Source organism: Saimiri boliviensis, chromosome 20 (genome assembly GCF_048565385.1).
Source record: "Saimiri boliviensis isolate mSaiBol1 chromosome 20, mSaiBol1.pri, whole genome shotgun sequence".
NCBI lineage: Eukaryota > Metazoa > Chordata > Mammalia > Primates > Cebidae > Saimiri > Saimiri boliviensis.
In genome coordinates this window covers 23,078,876-23,094,243 of record NC_133468.1, presented here as the reverse complement: position 1 = coordinate 23,094,243, position 15,368 = coordinate 23,078,876, and the positions used below count along the sequence as shown (strand labels likewise).

At 42.4% G+C, this 15,368-nt stretch overlaps 1 protein-coding gene across 7 annotated transcripts in view; it reads left to right on the top strand.

Moving 5' to 3' along the window:
* Nucleotides 1-15,368, top strand: part of UBLCP1 (ubiquitin like domain containing CTD phosphatase 1) — a 261,529-nt gene that overhangs the window by 113,900 nt on the left and 132,261 nt on the right. For all 7 annotated transcript variants that reach the window (XM_074390300.1, XM_074390299.1, XM_074390298.1 and 4 more), the window contains one exon: nucleotides 8,960-9,085. The gene's annotated coding sequence lies outside the window, so the exon portion shown is untranslated. The remainder of the gene's footprint in view (nucleotides 1-8,959; nucleotides 9,086-15,368) is intronic.

The window sequence follows — 15,368 nt, the reverse complement described above, 5'->3', positions numbered from 1 at the left end:
ATAATAATACATACCTTGTAGTGACTAAACTGTGTAGGATTACTGTGAAGATTCAATGAGAAAATGTATGTCAAGGGCTTAGGGCTATGGCAGGTATGCTGTAAGTGCCCAATAAATGTGAGTTGTGATGGTAAGCATGGCAGATGGTGATGATCCTGGATTTGTATTCCCTCTCCAGCACTCCCTGCCCAGCCATGGTATAGCCTTGTGATTTGGTTTCTTCAATAATAAAACAGTAGGATAAGAGATTCTGTGTCTCTGAATTGCTATCAGATTGAGATAATCCCTGGAGAGTACGTAACAGAGTATGCAGTGTATCCTGAGCACTCAGAGAATTATAATTATGGAAGCACCCAGAAGAGGCAGGATGGTCAGGGAAGATGTCCTGGGGGAGATGTCTCTGGGTTGTGTTTCACAGGTAAAGGAGACAACCTGGGAAGGAGGTGGGGAAGGCTGTCACATGGTATGCTCTGGGACCTGTGAAGAGTCTGGGGCGTCTAGGCCCCAAGGTTAAGGTAGGGCATGGTACGAGTTGAGGTGGAGAGGAAAGCAGTGTTTGGGGCCATGCTGAGGGGCTCAGAACCCTAAGGCTGCAGAGCCTGCTGCTCTGATCTCCTGGGCTGGCTTCCAAGACTGATGAGATCATATTCACAGACAACGAATTAGCTGCTTTGAACGACGGTTAGTTTATTGGCATCTGCAAACTGCCACCTGTTAACCAGAAGGCCCCGGGCTCAAACTCTGGCTAGAGTCCTCTGGGAACAGGCCATTAATCTATGAATGACTTCCTCTTTGGCAGGGAAGGAAATGTCTAATAGCTTAAGGCTGATCTCATGACTGGGAAAATGGAAAGGAAAGGCTGTTATAAGTTCTCACAGGAATCTAAAGACAAGTTTTCTTTAAGTTTCTAACAGGGTTTTATTACCTATTAGCAAATGAGCACAAATTTGTTTATCAGATTCCCCTAGAAATGAGGTTGTTGAGGCAGCTGGAGAGGTGAATTCTGGGGTGGGAGGAGAAGGCAGAGAAGGGAACAAGATGAGCTGGCATTACCATGGTGCATGGTACTTAAAGAACCATAGAGGCGGCTTGTTCCTTAGCAGAGGTCACACAGAGAGAGCACTGGACATGAGTGCAAAGTCACAGGGGCCAGTCTCACTCACCTTTGTCCTGAGTTCCCAAAAACAATGTAGGCTGTTCTGTAAAACATGGATAATACATAGCCACTTGGCATGACCACGTTCTCTGATGGTAACACAGGAAAATGTATGTCTGCAAAGACGCTTTGTAAAGTGCACCTAGCATAAAATCCAACCCCAATCTCCCAGGCCTTCTGACAGATTACCGAGCACCCCAGGCTCTTTTTCCACTTTGTACATTGACCCACCTCCTTTTTCTACCTAGAAGATTATTCTGCCCCCTCCTTGGTTGGAAAGGCCTTCCATACCTGCCTAAGTATATGCTCCCCAACATAGACAGTGGTTGGGGAACATATACTTAAGACCCAGGCTCTGAAACACCACTCATGGGTTCAAGTTCAGCTCTGACACATACCAGCGAGTTGACCTTGGGCGATCACCTGGCTTCTCTGCCTGAGTGCCCAATTCCGTAAGATGGAAGTAATAATTGTATGTTCCTCACAGAGCAGTTATGGAGAAAGGATGACATTAATAGTTGGTCATTATGACTGTTTGTCAGAGCACTCTAGTTCCTTTCTAGTGCTAACTGTGGTCTGTAATTAATTTATTTGTATATAAATATGTCTATTAACCAACACCCATAATGTCCTATTATCTTCCATAATGGGATCTTAATGAGGGTGGTGACGATGTCGTTCTCATCATCCTTATATAGCACAGTGCCCGGGACTTAAAAAATGCTCAAGCAATAGTTGTTGGATGAGGAATTCACTGACTGGGTATTTCCCAGAAGTCTCAATAGCCTGTCCCCAGAGACAGGAAGGCACCTCGGGGGTGACTGAGGGAGCCCTGCAGCCCCTCCGGGAAGAGCCAAGGAGCTTGTCAGATGGCCCTGTTTTGCATTTCATTCCCAGTTGCGGGCTTTCACTTATGTAATGAAAAAGCAGTGAAACCCCACTGACACCTGAGTGCTTCCCCTCTAGCCAGCCCAGTATTTGACCACAAAAAGGGGGAAGAAAAAATGAGAAAAAGATGGAGCTTCAAACCACATGCTTTTGGGACAGGCAGATGAGCTGTCCTTTCCCCAGAGTCATGTGAGTGCATTGCAATGTTTTGCCGAGCTTGATCATTGTGACCAAATGGTGAGGAATCAAGAGCCCCTGGCTGGGTGTTAGCAATCGTGACTTTTTCCACCGCTGCCCCTGTGTGGGCCTCTTCAGTTACCCCATTTGCAAACTGGGGGGATTGAAATAGATGATGAAAGTTGAGTAGCCATGCAGTTCTGGCTTTCTGAAGACTTGGTGTAATGATTAATAATAGCCTCTTTTCTTCTCTCTCTTTTATTTTTTTATTTTTTTTTTTAATTTTGACATTGAGTGTTGCTCTGTTGCCCAGGTTGGAATACAGTGGTGTGATCTCAGCTCACTGCAACCTCCGCCTCCCAGGTTCAAGTGATTTTCCTGCCTCAGCCTCCTGAGTAGCTGCAATTACAGGCATGTGCCACCAAGCCAGGTTAATTTTTTCTTTTTAGTAGAGATGGGGTTTTGCCATGTTGGCCAGGCTGGTCTCATGTTCCTGACCTTAAGTGATCTGACCACCTTGACCTCCCAAAGTCGTAGGATTACAGGTGTGAGCCGCTGCGCCCGGCCATTTCTTTAAATAACTTGTATTGGTTGATGAATTATAAGATTAGTTTGATACAAGTCTTGGCCAGTTGTAAGATTATTGTCCTTAAATTTTTTATTTTTTTCTGACTACCTATCCCTGATCCTCCTCTGTCCCCAGATTCATGCCCTGTCCAGCTTGCTCTCTAGAATGCTGACCTCCAAAGGCACTGTCACTTGGCCACTCCTGCTTTCTGATTCCTGTGAGGTTTGGTGATGGAAGGCACTAGCAGAAGAAGGTAGTGTGGGAAAAGAGAGAAGCAGGATCATTAAGCGCTCTGTGCCTCCTTTCCTGCATCCTGGGCACTGTCTGTTTCCTGTGCCCATGGCTTCCATTGGCTGAGCTCTAGAAACCTTACCCTTTCCCAGCCCCATAGGCGTAGGGGTAGTAATGGCTTCCCAGCGTGCGTTTCCATCCCCAGCCACTTCCTAATTCTACCACATCTCTGAATGTAGTGCCTTCAGCGAACTCTCTCCAGTTGACTGTTTTGAGGATGTTCCCTGTTTTCTCCTGGAACTTGGACAAATACAGATTCTTTGACACTCTGACCCATTCTTCCCTTGAGGCACTGGACTATCCAATACAGGGACACCACATCCAAATATAGGCAGCTCTGCAGCTGAGTGTTGGTTTTCTAGGCTGCAAGGGGCCTGTGGCGTAACTGGCAGTATGAATCAGCAGGGGGTCACAACAGTGTCCTGTGATGCTATTTAAATGCCATTGCAGCAGCATGGACATGAATTCAAGAAACCTACAGTGCATGTCTGACGCGTAATCGGCATTCGAGAATTGTGCACTGGATAAACAGTAAGATTTCCACCCCCAAATTTTATTATGAACATTTTTGAACAATCAGAAAGTTGAAAGACTTGCACCATGAACACCCATCTATTTGTCTTGTCATCTCAATTCTACAATGAATACTTTTCTGTGCTTGCTTTATCACATGCTCATCTATCTAATCCTCTATCCATCTATCAACCCATCCCATTATTTATAAATATTTGAAATACCTGTATTTCAAAGGTAATTGCAAACATCAGTATATTCCTTCTCTAAACACTTCAGCAAATATAATAGGATTATTTTCATCACAAAAGCAATGGAAACTAATAGTGAAACATTCTGACAATACAGGGTGTATGAAGTGAAAAATGGAAAATATCTGTCTTCTCTAGTCTCTGTGATCTTGTTCCCCAGGCACGACTGCTGGTGGGTGTTGGGGCTCAGAAAGCAATACCCCAAAATAAAGGCCTCAGAAGCAAAAGTTTTTCTCTGACATCTGCCCTTCCGTCTCCCAGTTCCATTCTCTAGTCTAGCCAGAGAAACTAGAATCCCTTTTTCCCAAGGTAGGTCGTAGGAACCAGAACCCCTTTTCGCCAAAGACAGACACAAAACCTAGAATTATTACTCTAATATTCCCCTCTGCCTTTCTATGTAAAAACCACCATAAAGAAATTATCTGACCTACCTTGTTTGACCCCCCTTCCAGAGAAGGGTCCCGCCCCATACCCAGAAGAACCTAGACAGACAGGTCTTGCTGGGTTTCCTTGCTCAGTCTCTTAGCATTAGAATTAGATCAGACCTTTTTTTTTTTTTTTTTTTGGTCTAATTCTATTTCTACATTGCTGCTCATACTTTGTTGAACCCAAGCATAAAAATGAACAATTTCCCTTGTATCCTTGTTCTTCAGTCTGAAGTCCCCTGTGTATGCACGGTAAATAACTTTGTATACCTTTTTCTCCAATTAACCTGCCTTTTGCTAGTTGATATTTCAGTAAATCCTCAGAGGGCCAAGGGGAACCCTCCCTTTCATCCTTACATGGGGATAGTCCCAAACATTCATGTACACGTGTTAAGTGATATGACAGTCACGCAAAGACAAATACTGTATGATTTCACTTACATGAAGTACTAGAAAAGTCAAATTCATAGAAACTGAAAGTAGAGTGGTGGTTAGAAGGGGCTGTGGGGCTGTGGGGAGAGAGGAATTAGTAGTTGTTGTTTAATGAGTACACACTTTCAGTTTTGCCAGATAAAAAGAGTTCCAGAGACTGGTTGCATAATGATGTGAATGTACTTAACATTACTTATATGTATGCTTAAAGTGAGTAAGCCTTTAGATCACTTCTGGAGCTTCTCTCCAGGGCCTAAGAAGTGACCCTGCCAGGACACCATCTGTTTCAACCCTATTTCTTTTTCCTTCTTTCTGCCTAGGCCATTCTTGTTTCTTTTTCTTCCTTTTTCTCTTCTCTCCTTTCTAGTGTTCTGATGTTTTAGGATCAAAATAATGAAAAAGAATGGAAACTGTTTCAACTCAGAAAATATTTCAAAGATGGAAGAAGATGTGTACGAAGTTCACTGCTCTAATAATTTCTGTTCTGATAAAGGAAGTTTACAGCAAAGAAATAACTTTTCTGCTTCTCTGAGGCTTTGGAAAAACAAGGCATCAAGAGGCCTGGGGGGTGCAGGGTGCTGGTGGGGGGGTGGGGAAGCCTGCTGCCTGTCAAAGTAATGCAAACTAGGGGAAAGAGGCTTTGGCTTCCTCTGAGGCCAGGGGGTTTCAGGCTGCAGGTAAACATGGATGTGGTTCTCCAGGTGCAGCCACAGCGGGAAGCCAAAATCTCACAGCTAACAGAGGTCACAGCTTTTGGAAACAGTGGTTGCAACACAGAGGAAACTCCTCATCCCAGCCCTACCCCAAGCACATCCTTGCGTCTCTCAGTCACGCCAGTTAAACCAACAGGGGCAGCTCTGGGGAGGACATTTGGAAAATAGTCAAGAGAGGATGAAACCACTGGCATGCTTTCACCAAGAAGAGGCTACCCTCTGGGGAAACCTAACAGGAAACAGGTGGTTGAGCCAGAAAAAGCCACCAGACCATTCTCTTGGCTTAAGGTATCATATATATTTGAATAATAATCAAATTAATATTAACAATGTAATATGACTGTTGAGCAACAATGGTGTGCTAATCATAGTTTTACATGGATTATCTTTAGTCATTATTATATTCTCTACATCCCAGAGATGTGGAAATTGAGAATGAGAGGTTATGAGAGCTTTGAAAGGCCACAGAGCATGTGTTTTGGCTGAGATTCAGGCCCAGATTTACTGATTTTAAAGTCTGTCTTCTCTTTTCCTCCCTCCCTCCCTTCGTTTTTTTTTTCCAATTTTTTTCTTGCTTCCTGTGCTTTTTTTAAAAATAAATAAATAAATAAAATGTTACCCTCTCATGGATAATCCCTTTGTATGTCTGCTCTCTGCCCTGTCCCACCTGCCTGCTGTCCTTGCCAGCAGCGGCCTCTCAGCTGAGGTTAGCGTTTCCCTCCCACCCTTCATCATATACGTTCATGGCTATAAACAATACGTATACATGTTTTAAAAATTTACGTATATGGGAAAGAGCTTAAAGTATTAATTTACAGAGAAAAAAATACAAATGGCTATTAACCATAAGAAAAGATTCACTACCTCATTCATAAAAAAAGAGTAATAAAAATTCAAACCACATTGAAGCTGGGTGCAGTGGTGAATTCCCGAAGCCCTAGGTACTTAGGAGACTGAGGTAGGAGGACGGCTTGAGCCCAGGAGTTAGAGGCCAGCCTGGGCAACATAGTGAGACCCTGTCTGTATATTAAAATATCACTAAAAAACACCCTTCACATTGAGATAGCATTTCAAAAATCTGTCCAATAGGTCCGTACCCAAGATCTGATAACAGTGTATGGAAGAGGCTGAGGGAAAAGAGACACTTAAACTTTGATTGTGGGTGAGTAAACTCGTATAATCTCTGTAGAGGGCAATTTGACAATACATATCAAAAATGCAAATGCACAAGTCTAGGTGTGGTGGCTGATGCCTATAGTCCTGGCACTTTGGGAGGCTGAGATGGGAGGATTGATTGAATGCAGGAGTTTGAGTCTGCAATGACTTATGATTGATCCACTACTCTTCAGCCTGGGCAACAAGGTGAAAACCTGCCTCTAAGTAAATAATAATAATAAGAAGGCAAATGCACAAAATTATAAAAGAAATCCCATTTCTTAGAATTTATTTTTAGATAGGTATATGTTTATACATGCGCAAAAGCACATGTGTTCAAGGTTATTCATTGCGGTATTGCTTGTACTAAAAAGACCAGAAATGGTCTACATATTCATTAACAGGGAGTGATTGAATAAGTATGGTGCATCCTTGTAATGGAATCCTGTGCAGTTATAAAAGAGAATGAAGGCACTCTCTGTACTAATATGGAAAGTTTTCAAATGTAGTAAGTGGGAAAAAAAAGCAAGGTGCAGAAGAATATATATAGCATTCTATCTTTTGTGCTAACAAAGAGGAAAATAAGCCTATGTGTTAATTTTTGTTTGCATGTGCATAAAGAAACTGAAAGTTTACATGCAAAACCTAACAGGAGTTTTGCATGTGGGATGTGGAAAGAGGGGCGGGATGAGGTATGGAAGAAGACTTTTAAATGTATTTCTTAATTTTTTTTGAGATAGTCCATGTGGATGGACTATGCTACCTATTCCAAAAATTAAATAAAAAAGTTAAAGTGGTTTTATGCAGTACAAGTTATTCTGTAGCTAATCTTTTACGATCAGGCTTATGTTTTTGAGTTTCTATCCATGTGGTTGTGTCCTTGATTCTTCCATTAATTATGCTGCCTTGAACTGTAGAATTTTACAGCTGGAAAAGCTCTTGGAGAATACCCAGTTTCCAGCTTTCATATTACAGGAAAGAAAAATGAAGGTGCATCAGTGGCAAGTAATTACTGAGAGTAGCTCAGCAAGTCAATGGCAGAAATGGGCTTTGGCCTCAGATCTAACTCGGATTCAGAGGCTAGAACTGCCTTTCTCCACCCTACCCTTAACCAATGCCAAAACCATCTGCCGAGTCTTCAGAAGACATGTTATTCTCTCCTAGGCACATCTGCATTCAAAAACAAAACAAAGTTAAACAACAACAGACAACAAATCCCAGTGGTCACTGTTTTATGCAATAGTGATTGTTCAGATCTCAGAAGTCAGAGAGATGCTTTGGGGTGAGGGATATGGGGTGGAATGGTAATAGGGGTTGGGTCAGTAGTCAGGGACACGGTAAACTTTCTAATATGTCCATTCCTCTACAAAATACATACATCGGTTATATTAAATTAAAGGAAAAGAAAAAAGGCAAATAAAAAACAAAACAATGAGGTTGTCACCAGTTCATTCATATAAAGATGGGTTCTGCCTTTAGCTCAGGAAGAACTAATTTGAATTTTATATTAGTGATGACATTACTGTGAATATTAATTTAGATCTTATGAGACTTTTTGTTGCCATAGTGACAGTACAGGCACTAATAAACCGCAGTGTATGAGACCTCTGCAGGCAGAGTCATCTGGTGTATCCTTCTGCCTACATGCAGAACTCCACGAAGCCATTCTGACAGGTAAAGGCCTTTTAGGATTTATGTTAATAAATAATGCCAACCCTTCTGGAGTTCTTATGCTCAAGCACTGTGCGAGAAGTGGCGAGAATACAAAGACTCAGAAGATATGTACTTCTGGGATAGCAAAGTGCCTAGGCAGATAGAAAGGGGTCTCCCGGAGAATCCCCGACTGACTGGCCTGCGCACTGGGAGAATGAGGTGGAGCCAGGAAAAGTTCCTACCGTTTGCAGGAAGGAGGAGCCCGGCCTCTTCAGTTCCTGTGTGGTGGCCTGGTTCAGTCTGTGAGCTGGGAGCCCGCTGGCAGCATCCCCTCTGGCTTTGTTGAGGTTTTTTTGTTTTTTTGTTTTTTTGTTTTTTTCCCCAACGCATTTCTCTCTAATCACCCTTCAACATGTCTGTGCACGTCATCTTTCCTGGTTGTGTGAGAAGAACCCAGTTTTAATTGAACCAAGAAGCAAAATTCTGTAACACTTGCACCACAAATTAAATAGCATACATGGGTGTTTTCTCAAATTTTTTACAAAAATATTTGTAACAGTAAAGGAACATCAACAATGTGTAGAGGCCTCCCCATTCTTGAAATTTGGGTCACATTTGGAATTTTGACTCGTAATTTCATTCAAAATGTTGGATTCTACTGCATAATATAAATGTGTTTGCTTTAATGTCTATTAAATGTCTACATTTAGAGTCTATTAACTATTTTTTCTTCCTAGTCTTCTAGTAAAATTGATGCTCCAAGAAGATACGCAACGTTGGTCATGTGGATTCTGCTATCTCCTGCTTGGATCTCAGCCTGGATCTTGTCGTATGCAAGTTTGAGAAGCATAGATTAGCTACAGGTTAGTAAACTTTCTTTTTTTGCAAGTCTGAATTTTTGTTTTTTTGTTTTTTTTGTTTTTAATTGCATTTTAGGTTTTGGGGTACATGTGAAGAACATGCAAGATTGTTGCATAGGTACACACGTGGCAGTGTGATGTGCTGCCTTCCTCCCCATCACCTATATCTGGCGTTTCTCCCCAACTATCTCTCCCCAACTCCCCACCTCCCACTGTCTCTCCCCTGTTTCCCCCCTACAGACCTCAGTGTGTGATGCTCCCCTCCCTGTGTCCATGTGTTCTCATTGTTCAACATACGCCTATGAGTGAGAACATGCGGTGTTTGATTTTCTGTTCTTGTGTCAGTTTGCTGAGAATGATGGTTTCCAGGTTCATCCATGTCCCTACAAAGGACATGAACTAATCGTTTTTGATGGCTGCATACTATTCCATGGTGTATATGTGCCACATTTTCCCTGTCCAGTCTATCATCGGTGGGCATTTGGGTTGGTTCCAGGTCTTTGCTATTGCAAACAGTGCTGCAATGAACATTCGTGTGCATGTGTCCTTATAGTAGAATGGTTTATAATCCTTTGCATATATACCCAGTAATGGGATTGCTGGGTCAAATGGAATTTCTATTTCTAGGTCCTTAAGGAATCACCACACTGTCTTCCACAATGGTTGAACTAATTTACACTCTCACCAACAGTGTAAAAGTGTTCCTATTTCTCCACATCTATTGTCTCCAGATTTTTTAATGATCGCCATTCTGAACTTTTTTTAAGGGCCCGACAGTAAATATTTAAACAGTGTATGAGTCACACTGTTCCCGGACAGAATGAGCCCCTACTGCCTGTTCTCATGGTCCAATAACAAGATGCAGGCAGACTAGGAAAGAAGGGAGTTTATTTCTGCAACCGGTTGCAAGGAGAAGGTCCCAGTAACTCAGCACACCAACTCAAAGTTATAAGTTTTTCTCCAGTGCTTATGTTACCAGAAGGAGGTTCCAATCCAGACCCCAAGAGAGGGTTCTTGGATTTCACAGAAGAAATAATTTGAGGCGAATCCATGGAGTAAAGTGAAAGCAAGTTTGTTAAGAAAGTAAAGGAATAAAGAATGGCTACTCCACAAGTAGAGCAGTCCTGAGGGTGGCTGGTTGGCAATTTTTATAGTTATTTCTTGATGACATGCTAAACAAGGGATGGATTATTCATGCTTCCCCATTTTTGACCACGTAGGGTAACTTCCTGACATTGCCATGCTGTCTGTAAACGGTCATGGTGCTGGTGGGAATGTGGCAGTGAGGATGACCAGAGGCTACTCACATCACCATCTTGGTTTTGGCTGGCTTCTTTACTGCAGCCTGTTTTATCAGAAGGTCTTTATGACCTATATCTTGTCCCGTGACTAAATTCCTTGACATCGTGGAAATGTAGCCCAGCAGGTCTTAGACTTATTTTATCTAGCCCCCATTCAAGATAGAGTTGCTCTGGCTTAAATGCCTCTGACACGTATATAAATTAAAACCATATGCCTACATGTAGGGCCTGGGGTCTGGAAAATTATTTCAGAGGCTTGGAACAATCACTTAATCTAAAGTAGATGCTGGTACAAGGTGTGCAAGAACACTCCATTATTTTAATTTAACTCTAAGATCTGAGAAAGCCCCGTGAGGTCTTAATGGACTTGTTTTTGCATTCTAACTTTTGTACTAAGGCACCAGTTTCTCCAGTTCTTTAATGTTTAAATTCCACATTCATCAGAGTGACAATAAGGTATTGGTGAAGGCTAACTTCTCTGGTTGCTAATGGAGACCTGGCCTGCTGCAATACTCTTTCTGTTACAAGCCCTCAACCCTGCCATTATGGCAAAAAATGGCCATAGATAATATGTAAATTAATTGGCCTGGGTGTGTTCCGGTAAAACTTTACTTATAAAAACAAACAATTTGGGCCAATGGCCTGCATTTGGCCTGTAGGTTACCGTTTACCAATCCCTAGACTAGACAATGCCCCAAGAGTTTATAAAAGGGAAATTTTTTTCAGGGGGAAAAAATGAGGAAGAAGAGTGGAAGTAGAAATTCTATTGGTTATGGAAGGTTGCACAGTATTTCAAACAGCAGAGAGGAAATGATAGCATTATTGGTAGAGAACAGGTATAAGCAAAGGCAAATGTTTGGGACTTATATGTAGATGGGAGTGGGGGACAGGGAGGAAAATAAGTAGATCAGTTTGACTGGAGGAAGGAACTCGTGTCAAAGAGAAACATTCGAAATCATCAGGGCTGGAGGAGACTTTGCTGATCATTTGCTTTTCATTGTGCAGATGAGGAAATTGAAATGTTGAGAGATTTCAGATCTGGAAAGAGAATCAAGAGTGGCATGCCTTGAATACTGTCTTAGTTCATTTTGTATTGCTGTTACAGAATGCCTGAGATGGGTATTTGTAATGAACAGAAAGGTTTGTCTCTTTTCTGGAGATCAGCAAGTCCCAGATTGAGGGGCAACATTTGGCAAGGGCCTTTTTGCTGCATCATCCCAAGGTGGAAGGAAGGGAGAGAAAAGGGGCCCAAACTTACCCTTTTATGGCAAACCCACTCCTGTGACAATGGCATTAATATATTCATGAAGGTGGAGCCCTCATGGCCTAATCATCTCTCATTAGGCCTCATCTCCAAATACTGTTGTACTGGAGATTAAGTTTCCAACCGATAATTTTGGACGACACATTTAGACCATGGCATTCTTAACCTGGCCCCCAAAACTTATGTCCTTTTCTTATGCAAACTACATTCATTCCATTCCAATAGCCCCAAAGTCTTAACTGTTTCAGCACCAATTTAAAAGTTCAAAGTTTAGGGTCTCAATTAAATTAAATATGGGTGAGACTCAAGGCACAATTTATCCTGAGTTAAAACCCCTCCAGCTGTCAGCCTGTGAAACAAAACAAAATATTTCCAAACTGCGTTGGCTGAACAGGCAAAAGATAGACATCCCCGCTCCAAATGGAAAAACTGGGAAAGAAGAATGGAGAAACAAGTCCCAAGCAAATTCAAAACCCAGTAAGGTGAATAATACTGAATCCTAAGTCTTAAGAATAGTATTTTTTGATGCAGCATCTACTTTGGCTATAATGGGATGGGGGTTGGGCCCCCAACACCTTGGGCAACCCTACCCCTGTGGCTTTACAGGGGGTTAGGGAGAGCTCAGCAGCTTTCATGGGTTGAAATCTCATGCCTGCAGCACTCCCAGGTTGTTATCTGATCATGGTGGCTCTACTATTCTGGGGTCTTGGGGATGGCCTTATCCTCATGGCTCCACTAGGACTATTAGGGACTTTCTGCAGCAGCTCTGACCCCAAAGTTCTGCTATACATTGCCTTAGTGGGAGCTCTTTGCAGTGACTCTGCCCCTGATGAAAAGTTCTGGCTTGGGCTTCCAGTCTATCTGAGACATCCTTTGAACTCTGGGCAGAAGAAGCCATGTCCCCACAGCTCTTGCGTTCTGTGTCCACCCCTGAGGAGCTCTGGATCCATGGTCTCACATGAAGGGATGGCACCCTGCCCTCCCTGTGCAAGGCATCGAGCTTTGTTCTCGGCATCTGTGTTTTGTTCCCACCAGGACCTTCTCCCAAGAAATGTACACTTAGCAAACTTTACTCAAGGTATCAGGACGCAGGAGGGATTTTTAAAAAATTATAAAAATGCCAAGAGTTTAAAATAGATCATGTTAGTGTTGCATTCCTTAGAAGGAAGAAAAGAATTTACAAATTAAAAAAAGAGATAAAATTAGATCTTAGATATCTCACTCCTGAAAAGTCCCTTAATAACCTTGCAGTAGGGAGCGTCTTTCTCACTGACCACTTTTCTTGAAAGATTCCAGCCTTCCACCTTGTCGTTTGCCTTCTCTGTCCCTAAACATTCAAATTCTCTCACTTATCCTAGAAGGCAGTTTAGCTCTACAGCCTCTACACAGTCCTAGACCTCCTCTGTATATCTAAAAACCTACTATTGACATCATTCACACCAAGGGTCATCTATTCTGAGTTTCAGTCATCATTAATCAAGAAGAAAAAGTGGAGGCTTTGAAATTCTCATGTTTTCTTCATGTCTCTCCACCAGTCTTTGTAAATGAAATAGAGTCTGATAGAGATTTATTTTCTCATTAGTATGAACCATGCTTCTCCTCTTAGAAGACAGAGGCATCTGCAGTCAGTGTTAAATACTTTTCATCCTACTATCTATGTATGAAATACATGGATCATGCTCTATGGACAATTTGGTATCTTGTTTGTTTCAGTTACTATTACTGCATAACAAATAATTCCAAACTTAAAGATTAAGCAACAACAATTTATTATGCCCACAGATTCTGTAGATCAGGGATTTGAGAGGATCATGGTGGAATCACTTGTTTCTGTTCAGTGATGTCTGGGACCTCAGATGAGGAGATGCAGAGGTTGGGGATGGCTTCATGGGTGAGGGCTAGAATTATTAGGAGAGTCATCACTTACATGCCTGGCAGTTGATATAAGTCCTCAGCTGAGATGTCAGCTGGGCCATCCACTGAAACAACTACTCATGGCCTGTCCATGTGGTGCCTTGGGCTTCATCGCTTCATGGTGGCTGGGTCTGAAGAGTGAGCGTCTCAAGAGAGCAAGGTGAAAGAAAGTGCATGGCATTTTAATGAGTCAGCCTTGAAAGTCACGTAATGTTAGTACCACACTATTCATGGTTGAGGCGGACATTAAGATCTACCCAGCTTCAAGGGGAGGTGACATAGACCCCATCATTTGATAGGAGGATTATCAAGGTCACATTGTAATGAGAGCCTGTGACAGAGGTGGTGATGTTTCTGCCATGTTGGAAAACACAATCTGCTACATTGCTCTTTTCACTTAACATATCATACCATTAAAATAATCCATCAACTCTGTGAATACATCCATAGAATTTATTTATTTACTAATTCCTTCGTATAGGACTTTTCTTATCACTTCCTCATGCAAGAGAAAAAGCAGGTATGGGTATTCTCCTACCCTAAAGCCAAGAGAATTATTTGATAAGTTGGGATTCCTATTCCTCCAGTGTCTGACTCCATTAATTTGAGGTCTGTTATTTTTCCTTTGATTTTTTTTGAGTCTTGGACCAGCAGGAGCACCTGATACTGCTTAGGATATGGATATAGGGGTCTAGCTTCTCAGGTGTGGCAAGGACACATACATTTCCCCTGGGTTGAGGGAACACCTTGGGAAGGAGGACTTAAGCTGTTCTGCCAATATGCCCCAAGTGAGTTGCCCACTGGATGAGATGCCTCTGGCAGAAGGAAAGTATGGAGAAGACTGTGGTTGGAGACGAAAAGGAAAAGAAGCAGCTGGAGCCCTAGCCAGGCCACCCATATAGGCGAATATGCAGGGGTGGCCCTACAACATTCTGCAAAGAACTCAATGGATGAGTCCCATGAAGGAGCCACACAGAAGGAGTTAAAGCCCAGCCTGCATTCAGGAAACAGTAACCACTGAAATAAAGAGGATCAGCTCTTCATCATAATCAGCTAAAGGAGGAGACGTCTCAGTCCTTCCCTCCTTCCATCCTGCCCCAAAACCAGGGGGCATGTGCAGAGGAGATGATGTGGTGAGAAGAGACCATACTCTCCACCCTCCCCCTCCAACTCCCTACCCCCTTAAGTGGCTTAGAAACTCAAGTCTAGGTTTGTGTATGTGTTTGGGGGTGGTGAGGAAAAGAGAGTCATTACCTGAGAACAAGTTTCAAGCTTTGAAATGCATGGGACTGAGAACAACAGAAACAAGAACATCACTGAATACTGCTTAATAACTGGAAATAAATGGACTTGCATTAAGATGATGTCAAGCACCGTTAAAGAGGATTTGAGAACACACAGTTGGTGGCAGTTTTGTGTTTGAAACAGTGGTTAGTGGAAGACTTCTTGATAAACTAGGTTCAATTGTAGTTATTGGATATCAGCCTTTTAAAGACTTAATTCTTAGCCAAAATGCCCTTCCAGAAAGGCTGTACTCTTCCCAGTTCCTTGAAGATGCCCACTTCACAGGATGACTTTTATTCAGGCCTGGAGAGGTGCAATCTCATTATGTGGGTAATTAAAGGCAACACATTAAATATGACAAAGTGAGTGTTGCCAAAAGACTTTGTAGCCTCAGCAAGTTATGTGGAAGTGAGCGAGAGAAAAGGACTGCTTTGCTTACCTCTTGGAGGTTGTGAAGGATTATGTTTAGATGGGGTGTATATGAATTTCTGGCATTTTTAAACCCACACCGATGGCCAAATTC